The sequence below is a fragment of the Crocodylus siamensis genome, chromosome 10, assembly GCF_052110815.1.
Source record: "Crocodylus siamensis isolate JL-2025a chromosome 10, ASM5211081v1, whole genome shotgun sequence".
Taxonomy (NCBI): domain Eukaryota; kingdom Metazoa; phylum Chordata; order Crocodylia; family Crocodylidae; genus Crocodylus; species Crocodylus siamensis.
Genome location: NC_143404.1, coordinates 50,495,167 through 50,518,748, shown reverse-complemented (window position 1 = coordinate 50,518,748; position 23,582 = coordinate 50,495,167). Strand labels below are relative to the sequence as shown.

The window sequence follows — 23,582 nt, the reverse complement described above, 5'->3', positions numbered from 1 at the left end:
CGTTTCAGAATAAGCCCCCAGGTTTAAAATGCAAGCTCCCACATTAGCATTAGACAGATCAGCATCACGCCCGCTTGCTGCATGAATACAGGGAGTACAGTTGAGTCTTATATTGATACTGTTGAAGTATAAAAGCTACATTCCACCCAGAACTCTCCATTGAATCTGAGCTAGCAAATAGCCCACAGTAAATAGTTCAGCCTTGATCTGATAATGGTTCTGTGGATTATTCCTGTCTGCAATTTATCTGATATCTAAGCTCAAAGGAGTACACCCAGCCCTGCTAGGCTGTGTGAGTGCTACATAGGGCTGTACATTCACTCCAAAGTGGCTGATTGCTGAGATACTACAACCACTAGTGAGTCTTATCACATTACCCGTATGGAAGAACATATATAACAGTATTACTATATTATTTCCATACTTTTTAGAGCTTGCCCCATATTTTTCTGACAGGGTCCAATCAAATTGCTCATGCAAATATGGAAGGGACACAAGAAATGGATACATACTGAAAAAATTATGATGCCTGTATATGAAGCAGTGGCAGGCCCTCACCTGGAATAAAGTTTGCAGCTCTGGTCCCAATATCTCCAAACAATGGAAAAGATATGTAGTGTGGGAAGTGTTCCAACATAAAGACAGGGTGAAAGGGACTCCTGAATTTATGAGATGGGCCTGTGGGGAAAAGGCCTATGAAATAACAAAAGGTTTGGACAAGGGAGAGCAGGCACCTTTGTTTAATCATTTTTCAAAGGTAAGAACAAAGGACTGATTATCTTAGATTTCATAGACATTAGGGCTGGAAAGGACCTCGGAAAATCACTGAGTCCTTGAGTACCGTGGGGTGCAGATTGCCAGGGCTGGCTGACTTGAAGGTATCCAGCTTCTCAAGGTGTTCCTTCACAAGGTCAGCATTAATGGAGGGCAGGGGATCTCCCTCACCCAGACTGCCCTGTTCCATGGTGGGCATGAGTGTCCCATGGGACTGATGAAAGACCAACGCAGAGTACTCATTTAGATTTGCTTTTTCCTGGGCGTCAGTTGTCTCATCTGGTTCAGCAGGGGTCCAGTGTTGCCCTTGCTTTTCCTCTGGCTCCCCACATATCTGAAAAAGGACTTTTTATTGTCCTTGATGCTCGAAGCTAGTTGGAGTTCAGTTGCAGCTTTGGCATTCCTGGTTTGCTCCCTGCAGGACCGGACCAGTGCAGAATAATCCTCCTTGGAGTTGAATCCTATCCTCCATCCTTTGTAGGCCTTTCTTTTTATCCTCAGGAGGTCTGCTAGATCCCTGGAGAGCCAGGGGGGCTGCTGTGCCCTCTTGCTGCCTTTTCTCCGAGTTAGAACAGAATTAGCTTGTGCATTGAGGATTGCTCCCTTGAGGAGCAACCACTCTTCTTGAACTCCCCTCTCCCTGGCAAATAAAAGGGAAACTGCTCAAAGGAAACATTTTTCTTACAAAGAGGAACATTAGCCTTTGGAACTCACTGCCACAGGATACTACAGGGACCCAGAAAATGTCAGACAGTTATATGGAGGTTGAAAATATCCACAGTTAAACAGCATGAAAGCAGTTCTTTGGGGAGGGGTATAATCCCTTGCAGTCCAGACCACAAGCCAGTTGCTATGGATTGGGGTTAACCAGAAGTTTAGCAAATGATTCTGTAACTTTCTGCATGCCATTTCTTGCCTTTTCCTCAGAAACAGTTGTTCCAGGTCACTATCAGAGAAACTGGCACTAGGTTAAACCAGTCCCCTAGTATGATCCAGTCTGGTAATTCCAATTGTTAGATACAAGAATTTATCTTGTATCTGATATTATCCTCCCTCTCTATGTGGCACCGGTCAGGCCGCAGTTGGAGTACTGCATCCAGTTCTCGGCGGCACACTTCAAGAGGGATGAGGACAACATGGAGAGGGTCCAGAGGAGGGCCACTCATGCTTGGGGGCAGCAGGGCAGGCCCTATGAGGAGAGGCTATGGGACCTGAACCTGTTCAGCCTCCACAAGAGAAGGCTGAGGGAGGATCTCACTAGAGGATCTAGTGGCCTGTTACAAATTAGTCAGGGGGGATCAGCAGGCATTGGGGGAGTCCCTGTTCCCCCGAGCACTGCCAGGAGTGACCAGGAATAATGGTCACAAGCTGGTAGAGGGTAGATTTAGGCTAGATATCAGGAGGCACTACTTCATGGTCAGGGCAGCTAGGATCTGGAACCAACTTCCAAGAGAAGTGGTGCTGGCTTCTTCCCTGGGGGTCTTTAAGAGGAGGCTAAATGTACACCTTGCTGGGGTCGTTTGACCCCAGTAATCTTTCCTGCCATGGCAGGGGGTCGGACTTGATGATCTGCTCAGGTCCCTTCCGACCCTACTAACTATGAAACTGTCTTATACCTATCTCTCTCTTTTTAGAAAGAGAAAGAGAAAATAAACTGTCCTGTTTTGGCTTGTTAGTCTAAATTAGGGCTGTGGAAAGCTTCAGTCCCTGATTTGATTCAGTGGAGATGCTACCCAATTCAGTGGCCAGATCTGAATTGAATCAGAGAACCCTTTAATCTGTCTGAATTGAATCGGAACCCTCCAAATCAATTCAGAGAGATTCGAAAAGATTCAGCTATTCAGACATAGAGACAGCTATAAATGTTTTTTCTACACACCTCTAGGTAGGAGGCGGCTCGTGAATGCTGCAGTGCCGGGGTGCATGGAGTGTCCCACAGGAGCATGGGATGGGGATCCCCAGCACACTTGGCAGCAGACCCAGAAGTGGACCAGAAGCACTTCCGGTCCACTTCCAGGTCTGCTTGGGAGCACACTGCGGGGGGCCTGCACCCTCCCAGCTCAGCAACTGGTGCCTTCTGGATCTGGGGAGGCACCCAGGATCCCCCTGCAGCGAATTGCCATGCCAGGGAGGGCCCCCTGCACTCCTGTGGGATGCTCCATCTGCCCCAGCATCACAGCGTTGTAGAAAAAAACATTTAAAGCTGTATCTATGGCCGAATCACTGATTTTCCAAATCAGCATCAAATCTTCAGATTTGGATTCAATAATATCAAATCAGGGACAGTGATTCCAATCAACTAATCAAATCCTTGTCTCCGATTTGGGCTGAATCCGAATCAAATAGGGCCCACTTCGCACACCCCTAGCATAAACACCCTTTCTGGAAACAGTAGACTGCTACTATGGGGATGGATCAGAGCCGCATCATCCCTACCTTGCATATGGATCCATGTTTGAGAGCGCACAAGAAGCTTTGTTCTCTTGTGTCCTCTGTGAAGGGACTAAGGACAATCTCTCTGCTGGGTAGGGGAATGCATGCTATCTCCTCTGAAGGCACAGTGCAGGGCACGCACTCCCCTCTGCACGTCAAGTAGCACTGGAAAAGGTTATACAAGCCTTTTTAAGCTTTCCTGGGACTATGAAGCTCTTCTCTGCCCCTCCTCTGGGCTGGGGAACAATCATACAGTCCAACCATATAGGCATCACTGGGGAAATTCTCAAAAGTTCCAGAGAGCACCTCCGGCCTTCCCCGGCTGCTCTAGGAATTATTTCACAAGAGCAGACCTTCCTGTAAGATTTCCAAGATCCAGATGAACCGAGTGCAACAAGAAAACTGCCTTTTCTGTTCTCTCTTGGCTTCTCCACTCCTGAAGTTGGTGAGAATTATTCATCTCCCATGGGCAAAACAAGGCCCCTGGCTGGTATGAAGATAATTTATGGAGAACCATCCCAAAGAAACAGGAGCTGCAAAATGGTACCCCTTGAGATTTATCCTTTGCTTATTGCACTTGTGAAGACTGGGATCCAAGGTCCAGGCGGCTAGCCTGAATCCCAACCACAAGCTTTTAGCAATATCTTTAGTATGTTTGCACTGCCGACAGAGCCCACTTAAATAAACTTCTGATAAAGAATTAAGTTGCATCCCCGCTGGGTGCCAGTTTCATCCCAAACTAGCAAATACAGCAAAAAGCTCTTCTTGAAAGAGTTGTTCACCAAGGAAAACAACTGGTACGCTAATTAAAAGCAGCTGATTAAAGGAATGAAAGAGAATTACTCATCTTGTTAAAGGCAGACACCTGCAGAGCTTCAGTTGCTACCAGAGGAATGGCATCCCATACAGTGGAATAAAGACTGCACCAGTTTATCAAAGAAATAAGTGCAAATACAAAACAAATCACTGCAATACAAAGCTAATCAATGTAGCACAATTCATGACAAAGCAGCACAACACAATTCATTACAGAACAGTGAACAACAATGCAAGGCAAGTCAATATACCGCAGCACTGTGCAAATCAGTGAACCACAATACAATGCTAGTCAATGTAACACAACATACCACAAAACAATGAACTTCAGTAGACTGTAAATCAATATAATGCAACATAATCAATTACCTGCAGCAGAACACAAATCAAATACAATTCAGCACAAAGCTGTTGTGAATCAGACCTTTCATTTTTATCACTTAAGTCAGCAGATCTGATGGTGAATGAATGTGTCTGTGCCTGTGCCTGTATTCAGGATAGAAATGCACTTTTGGGGGTAGACATTCTCGCCTGAACCTTGGGTGTGATAACACCAGCCAGGATATCACAGATGGCTGCACAATGCTGTCTGCCTTTAGCCTCCATGCAGTTTTATGAAGAGCCAGGTGGTAGCCTCATATGATAAGTAGTGCAGGAAGTGGAAAACAGAGGTGCCTCCTACTGTCTCAAGCACTCTATCGTTCCATACATCACTCTGATTTGAGGTGATAAGGATTATCCCATGTGTCACTCAAGGAGCTTTCGTGGCTCCAGGGCCCTCTCCACATGCTGCTGGGTTAATTTGCCTCTTAACAGTCTGGCAGGTCCTAAGGAGCAGTGGAAAATGGGAGAAAGGATTCTTGATGGAAATGCCTTTGCTCAGCCAAAGCAGTCCATAGCTTCCTGACATACCAGATTCTCTGGGATTTGCCAACAGCAGTGTAGTTGATGAGGGGAACTACTACTACTACGGCCCTGGAGCCTGTTTGTTGTGAGGCTACCTGTAATTTTCACTAGTCACTTCTGCTTCTTACTTAGAGCACTGCTGCAGGGAGGGTCACTTGCTGCCTGACCGTGAGGGCAAAGCAGTGTCAAGGAAACAAGACAGAAACAAAGCATGAGGGACAACAGAGATTCATAGATTGATTCCTTGATCTTTTCTGTACCAGGGAGAATAGTGCTCATCCTGCAGCAGGAGACAGCTGCATTGACTCCCTGTAGAGGTAGCGCTACTGTCATCAGGGTGTTTCTACCATCATGCCATGACACTTTTGAGCCCGTATTCTGACGGCTGAAAGCTGGGCATGCATTTTCCTAATGTAACTGCATAAAATGAAAAGACCAGCAATGGTGAGGGAGACTATACAGAACATAGCAGAAGTTGGGAAGAGGCAGGAAAGGACAAGGGAATTTCTTCCCTAGAAGACATACAGCTATACATGACTTTGTAGTCATGTTCCAGCACGTGGTCACTAACCCGACTGAATATTCTACCCTGCACAGGACACCCATGCTTGTAGTTGGCCAGTCTAAGCATGCCTACAGCTAGGGCAGTGTCTTGTCCAAACTTGAACTTACTCTGTTAGTCAATACATCTTAATACACAACTCAGACCACCCATGTGACCCGGGGCATGGAGTCTGCTTCTCCTTTTTGGCCTGGATAATGCTAACTAGTGTGGGGTTTCCAGTAGAACTCAGCTCTGATTTAACTTCGCTCCTCTTGAGAGCAAGGAGAGGTTTCCCACTTCCTTTCCAATGGGAATGGAGTCAGGCCAATGCTGAGTGCTTCTGAAATACTCTCCTTGGCCCCTTCATGCCTTTTCTGGGAAATCTTCCACTGCTACATGACCACCATTGCAGTGCCAGCAGCAGTGGGAGCAGCGATGCAGATGGGACCGCAAGTGTTTTACTCATATTATCTAGGGTTAGGTGATTCAGTGGTAAAAATGTCTGTGCCCTGTCTACACTCACATCCACACCACTGATTGTAAGTGTGTAGCCCCACTGTTGCTGACAAGTGGGTGTCCCTTCTCCTTGGGCAGTGAGGGTCTTGGGGTCCCACCTCTTCCCATTCTTTTCCTCTTTCACGTCCAAACTTGTTTCCATACTACTATGCTATGTCTCTCTTGCTAACAGCAAACAAAGAGTGTACATCTCTCTGAGCCTGTCCTACAGGCAAGTGGCCATGTAAGAAGCAAAGGGTAAGAAGAATTAAATTCAGAGCCATGTTGCTGTTCCCTGGTTGAATGTCTGTAACTCCCACCTTCAGGCTTCTAATGCAGTATCCACCTTTATTTTAACTCTGTTGCCTTGCTGCAGAGGTTCTTGGTTGGGAGGTGATAGATGAGTGCCAAAGCATTATCCATAGTGCTCTCACATTCTCTTAGCCAGACTATCACTCCCTTTAGCTGTCCTGGAGTCTCCTGGCTAACCAGCCTGATGGGAAGAGGGTTGTTTGGAAAAGGCTGAGACCCACTGAAAACTTCATATCTATGAACTTATGCTCTCTGCTACTAGGTGTTCAGTAAAGTTAGGCATAGGTTATGGTGTAGCATCTCTGCCTATCAGTTCTCCCACAGTTTGAGTCTGAAGAAACAGTCTTGCTGGTCGAGGCTAGGAGCTGTGATTTCCCAAAAGTCCTAATGCTCCCACACCCTCCTCAGCATTAGCAACTGGTATCATTATGAGCTCCCCCACAACCCCTCAGTAGCCAGGGCTTCTACACCATTTCCCACAGAAACATAGAATTGGTGCAAGTGAGAATTCTCTCCAGTTGTCCCACAGCAAGTGCTCCCATCCCACTCGCTGTGGTGCCTCCTGATGCCAGTGCTGGAACACCATTAGCTGGGAGCTGCATGACAGCCAGGGCTCCTGTACCCTTTCCTACCAGGGGCTCCTGCCAGGAGAGGATAGGACTCAGTTCACTGTGAGCTCCCCCACAACCATGGAGCTGGCTGCGTTCCCTGCTTTGACACCAGCTGGGTGAAGCTAGGACTGAAATAGCTGTGAGCTCCCACACACCCAGTGCTCCTGCACCTTCCCTGCAGTGACGGCTGCTGGGAGCAGCAGGGTGTGGGGGAGTTCCCACATTCTTCCTTTCAGCACTTGGTGTCATGGTGAGAGGCTATGGCTTTCGTTCCCCATCTGTCCATGGGGCCTGGCAAGGCAGGGCTGTTATTTCCGCTTTATTTGTGGCACTCTGACTGCTATTTTGAGAGAATGAATCATGTATTTATGATGCCATAAATCAGGACTGTCTCCTGGAAGATGTAGCCAAGAAATCAAGGGACCTGCACTTTTGTCTGATTAGGTAGAACTTGTGAACTAATATCCCAGGGGAGGGAAGAGAATTGGCTTCAGGACCTCTGTGGCTCTGCCTGCCCCAGCCTCCTCTCTAGGTGGGTTTCGGAGGGACAGCTGTCTGTGCTGCTCCGATCACCATCTCAGGGACGTTGTAGTCCTGGAGCTGTCAGATACCCCCATATTGGCCTGAGCTGGGATTTCACTGAGGCTGTTTGTCAGGACAGAGCTCAAGACTAGTCTCCATTGGCCTCCCCCATGACACAGGCATTTCAGCCTGAAGCAGTAGAGAAAGTAAATACCATTTTGCAGCAATCAAGCATAAAAATGCTACCCTGTGTTTGCACTTTATTCCTTCTCTAATAATCAATAGCAAAGTCATTCAGAGGGGACAATATTTGCTTTATAGGAGAATTGGAGAATAGTTTTACATTTTATTGCTATAATGATTCCCACTGCGGGGAGGCGGGGATAGGATCAGCCACGACCCCTGCAGCTAATTTCCTGCCACACTGCCTACCTTGGTTTCTGCTGAGGGAGTCTGGACCTGGAGATAACCTGTGGGCTCCTCCACAGCCTTTTAACTCCAACCTCTTCCCTTACAGTGAGAGCCCAGCCTTGCCAAGCCTGTGTTCCTATTCGCTATTGTAAGATTTCCAGCATATGCTATCACCAACCAGTTCATCTACCCACTTCCTTACAGTGACTCCTGCTGAGAAGTTGGGACTGGAGTAGCAGTGATCTGCCCCCTTAGATAGTCAAAGCCCCAGTACTAACCTCTGTAGTGACTTTTGCTGGAAAACGCTAGGACTGAAGTAAATGGGAGCTGCCCTCTCAGCCAGCCCCTTGCACCATCCCCTCCAGGTAGTGAGTCATGCCATCAGTCTTGCACTAAGCCAGGTGCCCCTCTTGTGTCACACTGTGACTGCTGTTTTGCAGTACCGCCCTCCTGCTGTAACAACTTCTGGTAAGATGGTGTCAGATTGGAAAGGACCCAGGAAAGCAGAAGAACGAGTAAAGGCCAGGAGGAACCATTGTGATCAACTGGTCTGACCTCCTGAATAACAGTCCATAGGACTTCCCTGAGTTGACTCCTCCTTCAGGTCCAATAGCTGTGTTTGAATTGGAGCAGAAACCAAATCTTAATTTAAGCTTCCCAGTGACAAAAAATCCATCAAAGGTCCTGTGGTGTTCCTACAAGGGTAAATGCCCTTGGTGTTAAAAATGTGTGCCTTATTCCTAGCCTAAATTTAACACCCTTCAGCTGCCAACCATGGTTTCTTGTTATACCTCTGTCTGCTAGGCCAAAGAGTCTGCTAGGCTATTATCAAATTCCTGCTCCCTGTGTATGTACTTATGGACTTAACCTTCTCTTTGACTCGATTGAGCTCCCAGAGTTTCTCACTGTCATGGTTAACTTCCAATCCTTTGATCTGGGGCTGCCCTACTGATGGCCACAGGCCATATGTAGCCCATGAACAGTTAATGTGTGGCCCGTGGACCCCTGCAGCCAGCTCTCCCACTGCTGAGAGGCAAGCAGACATGAACCACTGATGCTGTCCAGGGGGTGGGAGGCTGTATGCAGTCCGGATAGCTTGTGCAGCTGCATCAATGACCCATCCTCCTCCCTGTTGACTTTGTTGTCTGCAAACCTCATCAGTCATGGTTTTATGTTTCTTCTAGATCACTGATAAAACAGTTAAATAGCATAGAGCCAAGAACTGTTCCCTGAAGAAAATTACCCACCCAATGTTGATTCTTCTCGTAAAATTACAGTTGAAACCTGTAATTTAATGACTTTTTAGGCACCTTAATGTGTCACATTGATGTTGTAGTTTATTAATCTTGCAGTTTATTATTATGTATTAATGTCATTTAGTTTATTAAGATGTTTTGTGTTACAGAGTCAAATACCAGACAGAAATCCTAAGCATGCTGCATCATTGCTATTACCAACCAAAATGATCATCTCATGAAAAAACTGACAAATTAGTTTGCCATAATCTATTTCCATAAGCGTTGGTTGATTGTGATTATATTATTCTCATTTTACTCTTTATTAATTGATTCCTGTATCAGCCATTCTATTATTTTACCCAGGATCAATGTCAGGTTGAAAGGAATTGTCCTATTTGCCCTTCTTCAGTATTGGTGCAACATTAGCTTTCAGTCCTTTTGAAGATACCCTGCGTCCCAAGGCTAATTGAAAATCAACATTAATGGTCAAAAGAGTATTGCCTAGCTGTTTAACAACTGTTAGATGCAAGTTATCAGGGCCTGTTGATTTAAAATGTCTAACTTCAGTAACTGCTGTTTAACATCATCCTTAATTACAATTGGATTGGAAAGCATTTCAGTATCATATGGTGGGGATATATCATCTGCTTGTTTCTGCAAATACAGAACAAATATTTACTGAACACTTCAATTGCATCATTATTGACAGTTCCACCATGTCTATCTAGTAAAAGACCAAAGCCATTGTTAGGATTCCTCTTCTTTTTGATATATTTAAAAACTAATTTGTAATGTCTTTAACTGTACTGGCCATGGATTTCTTTCTTTAGATTTCCCTGCATTCTTTAGCTTCCTTTATCAATTTGCTACGTTTCCTATCTTCTAATTTATGTTCTTGTTGATTGAGTTCTTACTTTTCCATGTGTTATATATATTGCTGTGCTCTGTTTTAGGATCATAGAATAGTAGGACCAGAAGCGACCTGTAAGATCATCAAGTCTGGTCCCCTGCCACGGGCAGGAGGTTATTGGGCTCAAACAAGCTCAATGAGGTGCTTGTCCAGCATTCTCTTGAACACCTCCAAGGATGGTGACTGCACCACCTCTGCTGGGAGTGTGTTCCAATTTCTAGATAACCTCATGGAAAATAAGTTTTTCCTTATGTCCAGCCTAAATTTTTCCTTAACTTGCTTGTGTCTCTTGGACCTCGTCCTCCCAAGGGGTGCCTTTCTGATGAGTTGCTCCCCTGGATATTGGTGTTTACCCCAACATACTTGTATCATGCTTTGTTGCTTCTTTAGTGGTGGTGTTCCTGTCTTGTCCTTGGTGTGGAGGACGTGGATGCCTCATCCATCGATGGTGTGAGGGCTGCGTAGTCATTGCGTAGGGCTATTGGTGGAGCAGCTGACGTAAGTCATGGCTTTGGGCCTGATGTGGCCAATCTCCACTCTCCGTTGTTAGGGGTGGCTTGCTGAAGCTCGCTCTTCTTCCTGGTCTCTGTGGCATCCTATGGCATTTTATGGTGGATTTCTGGGTATCTTGTAAAATATTTTAAAGTAGTACCCAATTACTATTCACATGTTGGTCATAAATAATTTCAGCTTTGAGAAACCTACCCTCTTAAAACACCAAGTACATATTGACTTTTATTCTTTTATGCTTACCTTCTATTCCGTTTGGGTATAATACATAAAATGAAGTCATGATTATTTGCACCTAAGCAGTCACTAATTTTCAATTCTGAGATCAATTCTAATTTATCTGTCACAGTGAAGTCTGCTGCAGAATTCCCTTATATCACACACAACAGTTTCTGAATTAGAAAATTGTCATCTATAATTTTTAGAAATCCCAATGATATTTCAGTACTGGCAGCATGGGATCTCCAGCATGTTTCACTCAAATTAACATTCTCCATATTAGTGCACCTTTTTGCCCCTTAATATATTACAGATAGATGTTTAAGGAGCTAGTCATTATGGTCTCCCTTGTGATTTGGTGGTTTGTTGCAGACACCAACTAGCACACCAGTTTCTGCTTTGTCTACTAGAACATTGATGCATAAGTATTCAAGATCATTTACTTTTGAGTTATCAGTGACTTGAAAACAGACAACATTATTTTTGACATAAAGTACCTTCCCCAATTTTTTCCCACTCATTCTTTCTAAATAGTTTGCAACCAATGATTTTAAGATTCAGCCATGCAGCTCTTACAACCAAGTTTCAGTAATACAAACTATATTGGATTTATATTAATAAATTAGCATAGTTTATTGCCCATAATCCTAGCACTGGTATACAAGCAGTCCAAGAACATCTTTTCTTCTAGTCCATTGATGGCTTGATTAATTTTATTCTCAAGATCTTGATTCTGTGCTCTTTTAACCCCCTCTTCACTTTTCCTCTTTGTAGTAAATTTAACATCCTTCAGCTTTCACCCTACAGATTAACCGGCCCGTCTCATAAATGGTGAGCTCTCATTCTACTGCGGTCGAGGTCATACAAACTGGACAACCCCCTATCCACATAGAAGTGTTCCACAAAGCCATAACCCTCTACCTCAAGCCACTTACCCTAGGAAAGACATTACACGTAAACCAGTTTAAGTGATCAGAAATTGGTTTAAACTTTTAACAGAACAGACAGTGCACATAAACCAGTTTGAAAGTGGCTGAAACTGGTTGAGATAAACCTGGTTAAATGTAGTATCAGACTTAAATGATTTGGATCAAACTGGTTTATGCAATGTCTGTCCCAGACCCCTTTTTTGTATAAGTTAAATCAGACTCCTCCAGCATCCTGGCATGCTCTCTGGGCTGGGCAGGGCTCCTTGCTCCACAGCAGAGCTGGCCCCTTCCCTCTGCTCCCTGGCTGGAGCTCTGCCAGAGACTTGCAGACACAGCAGGGTCTGCTGGCTTCCCTGTGTCCCCATCTACCCTCTCTCACCGCTTGCTGCTTAAGCAGGGTCCCTTTCTCCTCTTGCCCACAGCACAGACCATAGCTAGCATTTGGTATGCTAACTAATGCTATGTAAGGGAGATAGAACAGTGTCCACTTAGGACTTTTTGGAGCTAATCAGCAGCTCAGCTGGTAATGCCCCTGCATTCCTTTCTTTGGAAAAAGCTGTTTAAAAAGAGCTTGAACTAATGAATGAGGCTTTGTTTTCTGATGGGGTGCTAAATGCTGATAACAGAACTGATAAATGCTCTGTTATCCAGGCAGAAAGAGGGGAAGAGGGGAACCTCCCTCTAATCACAGCGTCCTGCCAGCATCTGGCCATGCCCCCCTCAGCTCAGCCTTGTGGAAGGGAAGGGAGGACTGCTCTATCACTCCCTGTGTTCTAACCTGAGCCACTCCAGGCTTGTGCCGACATTTTTTCAGTCCAGAGGGGATGTCTGTACACTTACAAGGTGATTTAAACCAGTCAGTTTAGACTAACCTGCAAAGATTGATCAATTCAGGCTCAGGCTTTTTGAATGTCTGTCCCTAGCCGAGAATCCCCTGCCTTCCTTTGTTTGTGGAACAGGAAGGATCTCCAGGAAAATCAACTGAACATTCCCCTCCTTTAGCATCCTTCCAGGTTCCCTGACATGAGGAATGCCATGAAATGGTATAATCTGTGCCAGCATGCACTATCATGAGTGGATATTTGACCACCAGATACAGCCAACTTGCAGTGACAGCTTGTATCTAGAGACACCTTGCCATCCTGTTTTCTGCCTGTCCCTGGAAAAATGGCATTTATTTTTCTTAATATAGGGTCCCCAGTAAGGATTATCTGCCTGCCATGGATGTTTGGAGATCTGTTTGTGGGCACAATTGATTGTCTTGCAGGTTGCTGAGAAACCGTTCCCTGATGTGTTCTGAACAGTTCTCTGTTCCATTCCCCAAGCTGGATCTTCAGAAATATTTTCTGTGGTTTCCATGCTAAGAACCTAGTAAGGACTGGGTATTTCCATCTGTGTGAAATTCCTCCTTGTCCTCTTCTGTCTGCTGCTTATCGTCTACCCATGCTTCTCTGTAAGTCTCCTGTCATGTTTCCATTCTCCAGTTCCTTTATCTCTTGGATCTGCAGTGGTGATTCATCTTGAATCAGGTTTTCAAATACTTTCTCTCCAAATATGAAATGTGAAACTGAAGAGCTTGCAATATATTCAGTTTATCCAAAAGAAGGTTGAGGGGTGACATGACCAAATCCATCAGTGAAATTAAACGGAGTCAGCTGCCTACATACCTCTTTGAATCTGGGCCTAAGTATCTGCATGCAGAGGATATTTCTGGTAACCATGAATTATTTAGTGCAGCAGACAAAAGGCTATGGTCTTGTTACTGAAATAAGTAGGTGAAATTTTGTGGCCCATGTTATGCAGGAGATCCAGTTAGAGGATTGTGATGATCCTTTCCCATCTCAAAATGTTTGAATTTATGAATCCAAGTTTCAGGAGATACTGAAGTGTCGATAGTGGGATAAATGCATGTTGTATTTTGAATAGCATCCTCTGAAGCTTTAAGCTCCCTCCCACCGTTTTATATTTTCACATTTTCACATTTCTTTCATGCCACTACAGTATCTGTAGTCACTTGTCTCCTCTCCACGGTGCATACCTCACTCCCAGAATGCTCAAGCATGGCTCAAAGATAGATTTCTAGTATCAAAATATCTCAATCTATTGATTCAGTGGCTTTCTTCACGTTCTCCCATTACAGCTGTAGGTGATTTGGGTCTGATTCTGAAATATCGATGAACAGAAGGTTACTTGGCTTGATTTACCAGCATGTTTTCATCTCACACTTAGTGAGAAGCAGAGAAAGGATCTGGCTTAGACTCTTTTGAAGTTTGGAGAAGTATGGAAGTCCCAAGCTGCTTCTCAGCTGGGATTCTTGTTTTCCTGTCTCAGAGGCACTATGGACTGAAAACCACTTCTCAAACCATAAACATTTTATGGCACTTTCAGAAGCTTATTTCTCTAATTTCAATAGCATTCTAGAGTGTTAAAGTCTAGGGGGAAAGCTCTACTTATCTTGTTCCACTTTGGCTGCCATGGAGGTAACACAGTCCCTGTGGTGGCTGATTAAAAGGGGAAAGGTGGGTGAGAAACCATCCCACCTGATGATTCACTGACTTATCTGAAGTGATCTCTGTCTGAGAAGGCTGCATGTTCTATGCACTTTTTAATAATAATAATCAATGGTTCTTATTTGCACAGTCCAAGAGATGTACATGGCTTCTCACAGGAATAGCTCATACTCCTATAAAACAGGAGTGCTCAACGTCTGGCCCTTGGGTCACATCTGGCCCATGGAGCCATGTGATCTGGTCCACAGGGTCTCCCAAGGTCCAGAAATTTTGTTGGGGGACAGTGTTAATTAACACTACCACTGTTCCCCACTGCCAAATTTCCAAGCCCCGTGGGCCAGATGACATGACCCTGTGTGTGAGATCCCATCAGGGTGCAGGGCTGGAGCAGCAGGACCCAATCCAATGTATGCTGTGCTAGAGCCAGAGAAATAGGCCCTAACCTAGCATGTGAATAGCCAGAACCTGGCTATGATATGGTGTGCAGAACGAGGGCCTGATCCACCATGTGCTAGATAGAGTCCCAGCCCCACACCTGCCAGATTGGGCCTATGGGCTAGATCAGATCCATGGACCCATCCTGTACCACCCATCCATCCCATAGGACCAAAAGTTTGGACACCATTACTATAGAACAACATTTCATCTCAAAGAATCCCAGAGCACTTTGCCACATTGGTGCAGTCACCTCTGTGACAGAACACCAAGCTTTGTAAACATTTGCAAAAGTCCCACAGTCTTTCCCAACCCTGGCACCAAGAAGACCATATTTCATTTCCATCTTGACAAGGAAAGTTGATATGGGAAACAGAATTCTTGAGGAACAAGTCAGCCTCCTTGTAGAGTCGTAGTTGGAGACACACTATTAAAGTTTTTATTGTATATATTGATTTAGTTGATAAAGCTTTTGTGTCAACATTTACCATCTTGGCATTTTATTTCAGCTAAAACAATTAAGAGATTTCTTGGAATAAATTATTCAGAATCTGATCCTGCACTATTGCTATCAATGACAAATCTTCCGTTGGCTTCTGTGGGGCCACACAAGGCTATTAATGTTGGTTCCATCTCTTTGGTCAAGAACATGGGCCAAGTGGATGTTGGTCTGGGCTTGGGCTGCTGCTTGGCAGACTCTGGTTGTGGCAGTTTGTGTAAGAAACTGAGCAGTTGGAGGGGTTGAACCCTCTCTGCCCTACCTTTTGGGCTCTGTCCCTGCAACAACAAGAGTGACCCAGTGCCTCACCACAAGCAAATGGGTGCTATATGACACAACTGGATGCTGAATTATGTAGAGGCTGTGGCCAATTTTTTAAATGTTAGGAAGAGGAGAGGTGATCATTGCTGAGTAGGGGAGTCACATGCTATTCATAACAGCTTGGTCTACTCAAGGCATAAACCACTGCATTCATGCCTGCTGCAGCTTCCTGGCATTTTGCATTTGCTCAGAACAGTAACCTAGCCTGTGGTCAGAAAGGGAACAGCTTGGTCTGGGAGTTCTCCCTCAGACAAGACCCAGCACAGCCTTCAGGCACTTTATGCCTGGGAATCCTAGGGCTGCAAAAGCCCCAACATGACCTGAGAACTCTGAAGTGTTTTTGCAAAGGTTAAACATCCACCTTTAATAGCTCGTACATTTAGTCCCCATACCCATGCCCTCCATCCAACAGCCATTGAGTGAACAGGCAGATTTGAAGAATGGGAAAGAGGGGGGTTTTGATGGAAGTAATACAGTAATAACCCAGTAGTAACGCAGACACAATTGTTAATTTGCATTTCCTTGGGGTGGTGACGCTGATATTAATTAAAGGTAATTATAGCACTGCTATCCTTGTGTAACTGTAGTGTGCAGCATTACAAAGGCAGCATTACAAGCCCCACGCTCTTTCCTCCAGTCTCAATGAAGCATTTTATTTTAAGAAAACTCCAAGGTTAGTGGAAGGATGGGGCTCAGGCTCTCACATTTTGACCCCTTGAGAAGCTAATCTCTGATGGCACAACCCATGATGGATGCCATTGCTGATGGATGCTGGAGGGCATTAGTGGCATATTCTAATAGTGTTAGTGATGGATGCTGGTGGTGCTGGTGATGGATGTTAGTGATAAATGCTGGTGGCATTGATAACTGACACTCACAGCCTTAGTGAGTGCTGGTTTTGTTGAAGGATGGCAGTAGCATTAGTGATGGATGTTTGTAGCACTGATAATGGATGCTGCTGGCATCCATTATCCATTGTTGGAGGATACCAACAATGTTACTAATAGATGCTAGTAGCATTAGCCAGAGATGATAATAGTGTTTGTGATGGATGCTGGTAGTATTATAGATCCATAGATGTTTGGGTCCGAAGGGACCTCAGCAGATCACAGAGTCCAATCCCCTGCCCTGGGCAGGAAACAACACTGGGGTCAGATGACCCAAGCCAGGGGCATGTCTAGCCTCCTCTTAAAGATCCCCAAGGTGAGGGAGAGCACCACCTCCCTTGGAAGCCCATTCCAGATTCTAGCAACCCTTACCATAAAGAAGTTCTTCCTGATGTCTAACCTAACTCTGCTCTCCATCAGTTTGTGGCCATTGTTCCTAGTTACTCCAAGTGGTGCCCTGGTAAACAGAGCATCTCCTATTCCTTGCTGCCCCCCTTTCCCCCCAATGGATTTGTAGGCAGCCACAAGGTCATCTTTCAGCCATCTCTTGCAGAGTCTGAAGGGATCCAAAGCCCTCAATCTTTCCTCGTAGGGCTTTGCCTGCAGGCCCTGAGCCATATGAGTGGTCATCCTTTGAACCCTCTCAAGGTTGCCCAGATCCCTCTTGAAGTATGGCACCCAAAACTGGATGAAGTACTCCAACTGAGACCTGACCAGTGCCACATAGAGGGGAAGTATCACTTCCCTGGACCTGTTTGTCATGCATCTGCTAATACATGATAAAGTGCAGGTAGCTTTACTGATCACTTCGTCACATTGATGAGTCATGTTCCCCTTGGTGTCAACAGTGACTCCAAGATCCTTTTCCACTGCTGTGCTTCTGAGAAGGTCCTCCTCCCTAGCCTGTAAGTGTGCTAGCAATTCCTTCTCCCTAGGTGCAGCACTTTGCGCTTGTCCTTGTTGACCTGCATCCTGTTCTGTTCCGACCACTTTTCTAACCTGTGCAGAACCTCATGGATTCATTCCCTACCCTCTAGTGTGTTAACTTTGCCTCATAATTTGCTGTCATCTGAGAATTTGGACAGAGTGCTTTCCATGCCCTCATCCAAGTCACTGGTGAAGACATTGAACAACACAGGTCCAAGGACCAAGCCCTGTGCTACTCCACTGCCCACATTGTTTCCAGTCAATACCGACTGATCCGCCACCACTCTCTGGGTGCAAGCCCTAAGCCAATTTGCCACCCACCTGACTGTGTAATCATCTACGTCACAACCACTCAATTTATCTGTGAGAATAGGATGATGTACCATATCGAAGGCTTTCTTAAAATCCAGGTAGATAATATCTACCTTGATTCCTGCATCTCAACATTTTGTGACCTGGTCATAAAAAGAAACAGGGTTAGTCAGGCAGGATCTACCTGCTATGAATCTGTGCTGGTTGCCCTTCAGCATTGTTTTTCCCACTGGACTCCCACAAATGTGATCCTTAATCATTTTTTCAAAGGTTTTCCAGAGGATAAAATGAGACTAATCGGTCTGTATTTACCCAGATCTTCTTTCCTCCCCTTTTTGAAAATTGGGACAACATTGGCCCTTTTCCAGTCCTCTGCGACCTGACCTGGGCACCAAGAGTACTCAAACAGCCATGCCAGTGGCTCTGCTATGACACTGACTGATTCCTTCAGCACCCTTGGATGAAGATCATCTGGGCCTGCTGATTTAAACACAACCAGCCCCTCCAAGTGTCCCTTCACTAAGTCAGCACTAACAGTTGGTGGGCTGGTTTCCCTTTTGTGCCTGTCTGTGATCCAGTTGGGAAATTTGTCCTGATCCGTGGTCAGGAATACAGAGGCAAAAAACTTATTGAAGAGCTCAGCCTTGTCCCCCTATCTGTCACTAATTGCCCTAGTTTATCCTGTAGGGTCCTATGCTACCCTATGCCTTCTTTTTACTCACTATATACCTCAAGAAGGACTTTTTGTTCTCTTTAATTTTTGTTGCCAGCCTAAGTTCCATTTCTGCTTTGGCCCTTCTGATTGCCTCCTTTCAAGTGTGGGCCAAGTATTAGAGATGGATGCTGGTGACCTGGCTAATGGCTACAGGTAGTATTAGTCACAGATACTGTGGTACAAGCATTGCGTGGAGGTGGTCATGTTAACGGATGTTGGTAGCATTAGTGAAGGATAATAACAGTGTTGCTAACAGATGCTGGTAGTACTAGCAAGAGATACCATTAGCATTAATGGTTTATGCCAGTCTTGCATGGCTAGGTCATCTGCTCAAGTCAGACTTGACTTAAATAACTGCCATGCCTGATGGCTGTTCAAAGACTTTTATTAAATGAGTAGACGGTGTTAGTGCAGTTCCTTATAGAGAGACATCTGCAGAACACAAAAATAAGCTTGCACAAAAAGGTGCTTAAGGGGGGACATGATAGTAGTCTTCAAATACTTGAAGAGCTGCCATAAAGATGATGGAGAATATCATTTTTCTCTTGCTGCAGAGAGTAGGACATGGACCAATAGCTTGAAGTTGCAAAAAAGTAGATTTAGATTGGATATCAGGAAAAACTTCTTCACTGTTAGAATAGTGAGGCAGTGGAATAGACTGCCTAGGGAAGTCGTGGATTCTTCATCACTGGAGGTGTTCAAGAAGAGGTTGGATAGCCACAGTTGGGGATGATCTAGGCATAGCTATATATCTATGTTCTACTGTGGGTATTTCCTATACTTCTGGGCTGTGCTGCTTGCCACATGGGGCTGGGAGGAAATTCTGCTTCCCCCTGTCCCCCTTTCTGCTACATGTCAGGGTTTTTGTGTTTGTTTTTTCTTAAGCCTTCCTCAGAGGTATTGGGTTTTGGCTCAGCCAAGGCTGAGTATTGTGACTGGGGTGTGCCATTGTTCCTGCTGAGACTTAAAGCCAGAGGTTCCTGGCTAGAGGGTCTTGCCCCTCTTCTCAGGGTCAGACTGATCACCATATTTGGGATCAGGAAGTTTTACACCATGGTCAGATTGGTATGGACTGTGAGGATTTTTGCTTTCCTCTGTAGCAGGGGTATGGCCCTTTCCCTGGGATCTCTTCAGTGTATACTATCAACCACTTACAGAAGCAGGACCCTGGCTGCCAGGGACACCCCCCCCCCGGTTTTATCTGCAGCAGGTTAGGGTATTATATCTTGTGTTTCATCAGGGTTGATAATAGTTGTACTAAGAAGTTAGATTATGGATTTGTATAGGATGTTTTGGATAGGGATGATCCTGCCTCGGGCAAGGGGTTAGACTAGATGACCTATGGAGGTTCCTTCCAGGCCTGGTTCTCTGTGATTCCATGATAATTTGTACTGTTGTTATTGTTAGTGTAGGAGCATATTTTGGCCATTAACAGTAACTGTTATCCATGTTGGCAGTCTCAGTAGAGGAAGCAAGCAGTGAATGAGCCTGAAGACAGAACATTCCCTTGTCTCCAAGCAGCCATTGCTCCTATACAAACAGGAGGCATATTTGGTGGGGTGGTATGTTTGCTTTCCATGGTTGTGATGAGAGGACTTTGAACTCAGGGCCTCTAAATCCAATCTCTTTCCCCAGCGTGAAGGAGTTCTGTGATGTAAATGTAAGTTGGTAGAGAGGTTCAGCTGATCTTGAGAAGATGTTGTAGTTGCCTCACCTACAGGGCAGTGACTGGACTTTGCACCTTGGCTTCCCAAACCCTGTAACTTTTGTCATTTCTGCTGCTAAGCTGGGTCTGCACAGAGCCCACAAGTGAGAATATAATGTCCTTAATGGGATAAGGAAAGAACATCAGTGGATTAGTTGGGCAATCTTCTGTTCTCTCTATTCTAGGATTTTGTACCAGCACCCATCATCATCATATCTGAATCCCCTCTCCCCCAACTCCAAGTAGCCCCATCTGCTATAATGTCTAAGCTTTAGGCCTTGCACTCACTGGAAAAGGATTTTAGGGGTTGTTGGGCTTATTTGGAAGGAGTCCCAGCTGTATGCTGCCTAGCTAAGCAGTTTATTAACAGATTTCACTCCATTTCAGTGACAATTGTAAAGGAGCAACAATCTGGTTATCCCCAGAAGAAAACATCCGTTGTTGTACGGTGACAAGATGATCAAACAAAACGAGTTGGTTCCATGTTCCATGAGCAAAGACCCAGATTATCTGTATGTGCTTGGAAGGTGATACCATGGGATGCTGCTCCAGTATCCAGTAGCAAAGTGTCATGTCTGAATTTGTCATTACTGATAACAATGTGCCACTGTTTGTTTTTCTTCTTCTCTAACATAAATTAATCCAAATCAGAACCCAAGATCCAAAGCATCTCCAATTTTGATGAAGTTGACAATCCAATTGTAGCTTTCCACCAGGCTTCTTATCTGCTGAAACATTTTCCTGAGCAGGGACCAGATCAGCCCCCCCACTAGGCCCCCCTCCGCCCTCAGGGGAGGTGCACCTAGGCCAAGGATCAGTGAGGATCTAGTCAGGGAACCTCTGGAGGGACTGGATGTATTCAAATCAGCTGATCCGGACAATCTCCACCTTAGAGTACTGAGGGAATTGGCTGAGGTCATTGCAGGACCCCTGGCACGGTTTTATGAGCACTCGTGGTGCTCTGGTGTGGTGCCAGAGGACTGGAAGAGGGCCAATGTAGTTCCCATTTTCAAAAAAGGGAGGAAGGAGGACCCGGGAAACTATAGGCCAGTTAGTGTTACCTCGATCCTGGGTAAGCTTTTTGAGAGAATTATTCTGGCACATGTCCACGAGGGGCCAGCAGGGGAGATCATGCTTAGGGGCAATCAATACGGGTTCATTGACCAACCTGGTGGCCTTCTATGACCAGGTCACCAAATCCTTAGATGCAGGGGTAGCAGTGGACATAGTCTTTCTGGACTTTTGGAAGGCCTTCGACACTGTCTCTCACCCTGTTCTCATTAAAAACCTGGGGGACTGTGGTGTCGACACCTCCACAGTCAAATGGGTCGCACCCAGAGAGTGGTGATGGACGGGCCATTTTCGGCCTGGAGGGATGTGGGCAATGGGGTCCCCCGGGCTCAGTCCTCGGGCCTGCACTGTTCAACATCTTCATCAGTGACTTGGACAAGGGGGTAAAAAGCACCCTGTTCAAATTCGCAGACGACACTAAGGTATGGGGGGATGTGGGCACACTAGAAGGAAGGAATAGGTTACAATTGGACCTAGACAGGTTACAGGGGTGGGCGGATAAGAATAGGATGGGATTCAACACCGACAAGTGCAAGGTGATGCACCTGGGGAGGAAGAACTGGCACCATACCTACAGGTTGGGGAACTCCCTTCTTGTCAGGGTAGAGGCAGAAAAGGATCTTGGAGTCATCATTGATGCCAAGATGAACACAGGCCGGCAGTGTGGGGATGCAGTCAGGAAGGCCAACCGCACCTTGTCATGCATCCACAGATGCATCTCAAGCAGGTCCAAGGAGGTGATCCTCCCCCTCTATGCAACACTGGTCAGGCTGCAACTGGAGTATTGTGTCCAGTTCTGGGCACTGCACTTCAGGAGGGATGAGGACAACATGGAGAGGGTCCAGAGGAGGGCCACTCGCATGATCGGGGGCAGCAGGGCAGGCCCTACGAGGACAGGCTAAGGGACCTGAACCTGTTCAGCCTCCACAAGAGAAGGCTGAGGGGGGATCTAGTGGCCGTTTACAAATTAGTCGGGGGGACCAGCAGGCATTGGGGGAGTCCCTGTTCCCCCAAGCACTTCCAGGAGTGATTAGAAATAACGGTCACAAGCTGGGAGAGGATAGATTCAGACTAGACACCAAGAGGCACTACTTCACTATCAGGGCAGCTAGGATCTGGAACCAATTTCCAAGAGAAGTGGTGCTGGCTCCTACCCTGGGGGTCTTCAAGACAAGGCTAGATAATCACTTTGCTGAGGTCGTTTGACCCCAGTACTCTTTCCTGCCATGGCAGGGGGTCGGACTTGATGATCTGCTCAGGTCCCTTCCGACCCGACCAACTATGAAACTATGAAACCTTCATCTACCTAAAAAAAATAGTGATCTTTGGGGAAGTCATGTTCCAGGTCTCGAATTGGAAGCAACAGCAATAAAATCACAGGGCAATAGCACTCAGTCCTCACTCAGTACACTGCAGTTGTATGTTGACTGTCTTATTCTTAGTGGAAGAGCACTGGATAATCTGTATTGCACTGGCATTGTTCTCACAATTTATTTGTGTATTGTTCGTGTAAGGGCATTTTTTTCAGTCAATTGTTGTGGAGATGACAGTGAATTGTACTGAAGAATCACAAAATTAGATAGTATTAGAATAGCACCTAGTGACCTCAACCCAGATTAGATCTCAGTTGTGTAAGGTGCTAGATATACAATTAATAAGAAGCAGTCCCTGCAGTCTGAACAGACAAGGGGAATAATAATAAAGTTGCGAGGGGAAACAGAGGCAAAGTGGCTTGCCAAGGTCACACAATATCTATGGCAAAGCCAGGAAGTGAGTTTAGATCTCCTGAGTCCTGAACTAGAACATGAGGCACAAAATCCTTCCAGAAACGAAGAACCCAGCTCCCCTCCTATTTTTCCCCAGTAATCAGTGACAAGGAGCGCCGCCAGAGAACAGGTGACGAGCATGGGCAGATGGCTGCTCAGAGCTGCTGGAATGACTCATCAGAAATAGAAATAAAACTGCCATTAGCAAGGGGTTTTCCTCATGGGACTGTTTTCATAACAGGGATTAAAATGTTTAGAAAAAGGACAAGGAAATCTCTCCCAGCTTAGGGTCCGGTCTAACCTGAGGAGCCCTGAGAAAGAAGCCTTCCCTTTCTCAGATAAATTCTCCCTCCTCGCTTTTCCAAGCAGTCAGTACATAGTCCTTCCCCTGACAAGCGCAGGGACGTGGAGCGGAGAGTGACCCTGGGTTCATGAGGCACCAGGTATTGATCCTTCATCTTCTCACAGGTCGGCTTCAAAGCTTTCCCATAGGATTTTGATTGGACTGTAAATGAAGAGGGACAGATTTTCGGCTCAGGGTAAATCAGAGTAGCTCCACTGAAGTCAGTAGAGCTCCACTGACTGCCTTCACAGGGGGCTGGGCCCAGAATGTCTCAAGAGCAAATGCCACCGCCTCCTTTTAAACCTAGCATTTCCCTTTTTCTCTTTAAATGACAGCGCTTCATGACAGACAGCTCTGGAGCCCAGAAGGACACACGAGGGTCTGGATGCTAAGTCCAGTCTGTCCCTGAAGTTCAGCAAGACGTGAGAGGTACAGTGTGGTTCAGGTCTGGGTTTTGAACT

At 45.7% G+C, this 23,582-nt stretch overlaps 1 protein-coding gene across 3 annotated transcripts in view; it reads left to right on the top strand.

Moving 5' to 3' along the window:
* DLGAP4 (DLG associated protein 4) overlaps window positions 1-23,582 on the top strand; it is a 359,708-nt gene that overhangs the window by 187,273 nt on the left and 148,853 nt on the right. The window contains exon 3 of one of the 3 annotated variants that reach the window (XM_090064373.1): window positions 23,457-23,550. The exons of the other annotated variants lie outside the window; for them this stretch is intronic. The gene's annotated coding sequence lies outside the window, so the exon portion shown is untranslated. The remainder of the gene's footprint in view (window positions 1-23,456; window positions 23,551-23,582) is intronic. 3 annotated transcript variants of the gene reach the window in all.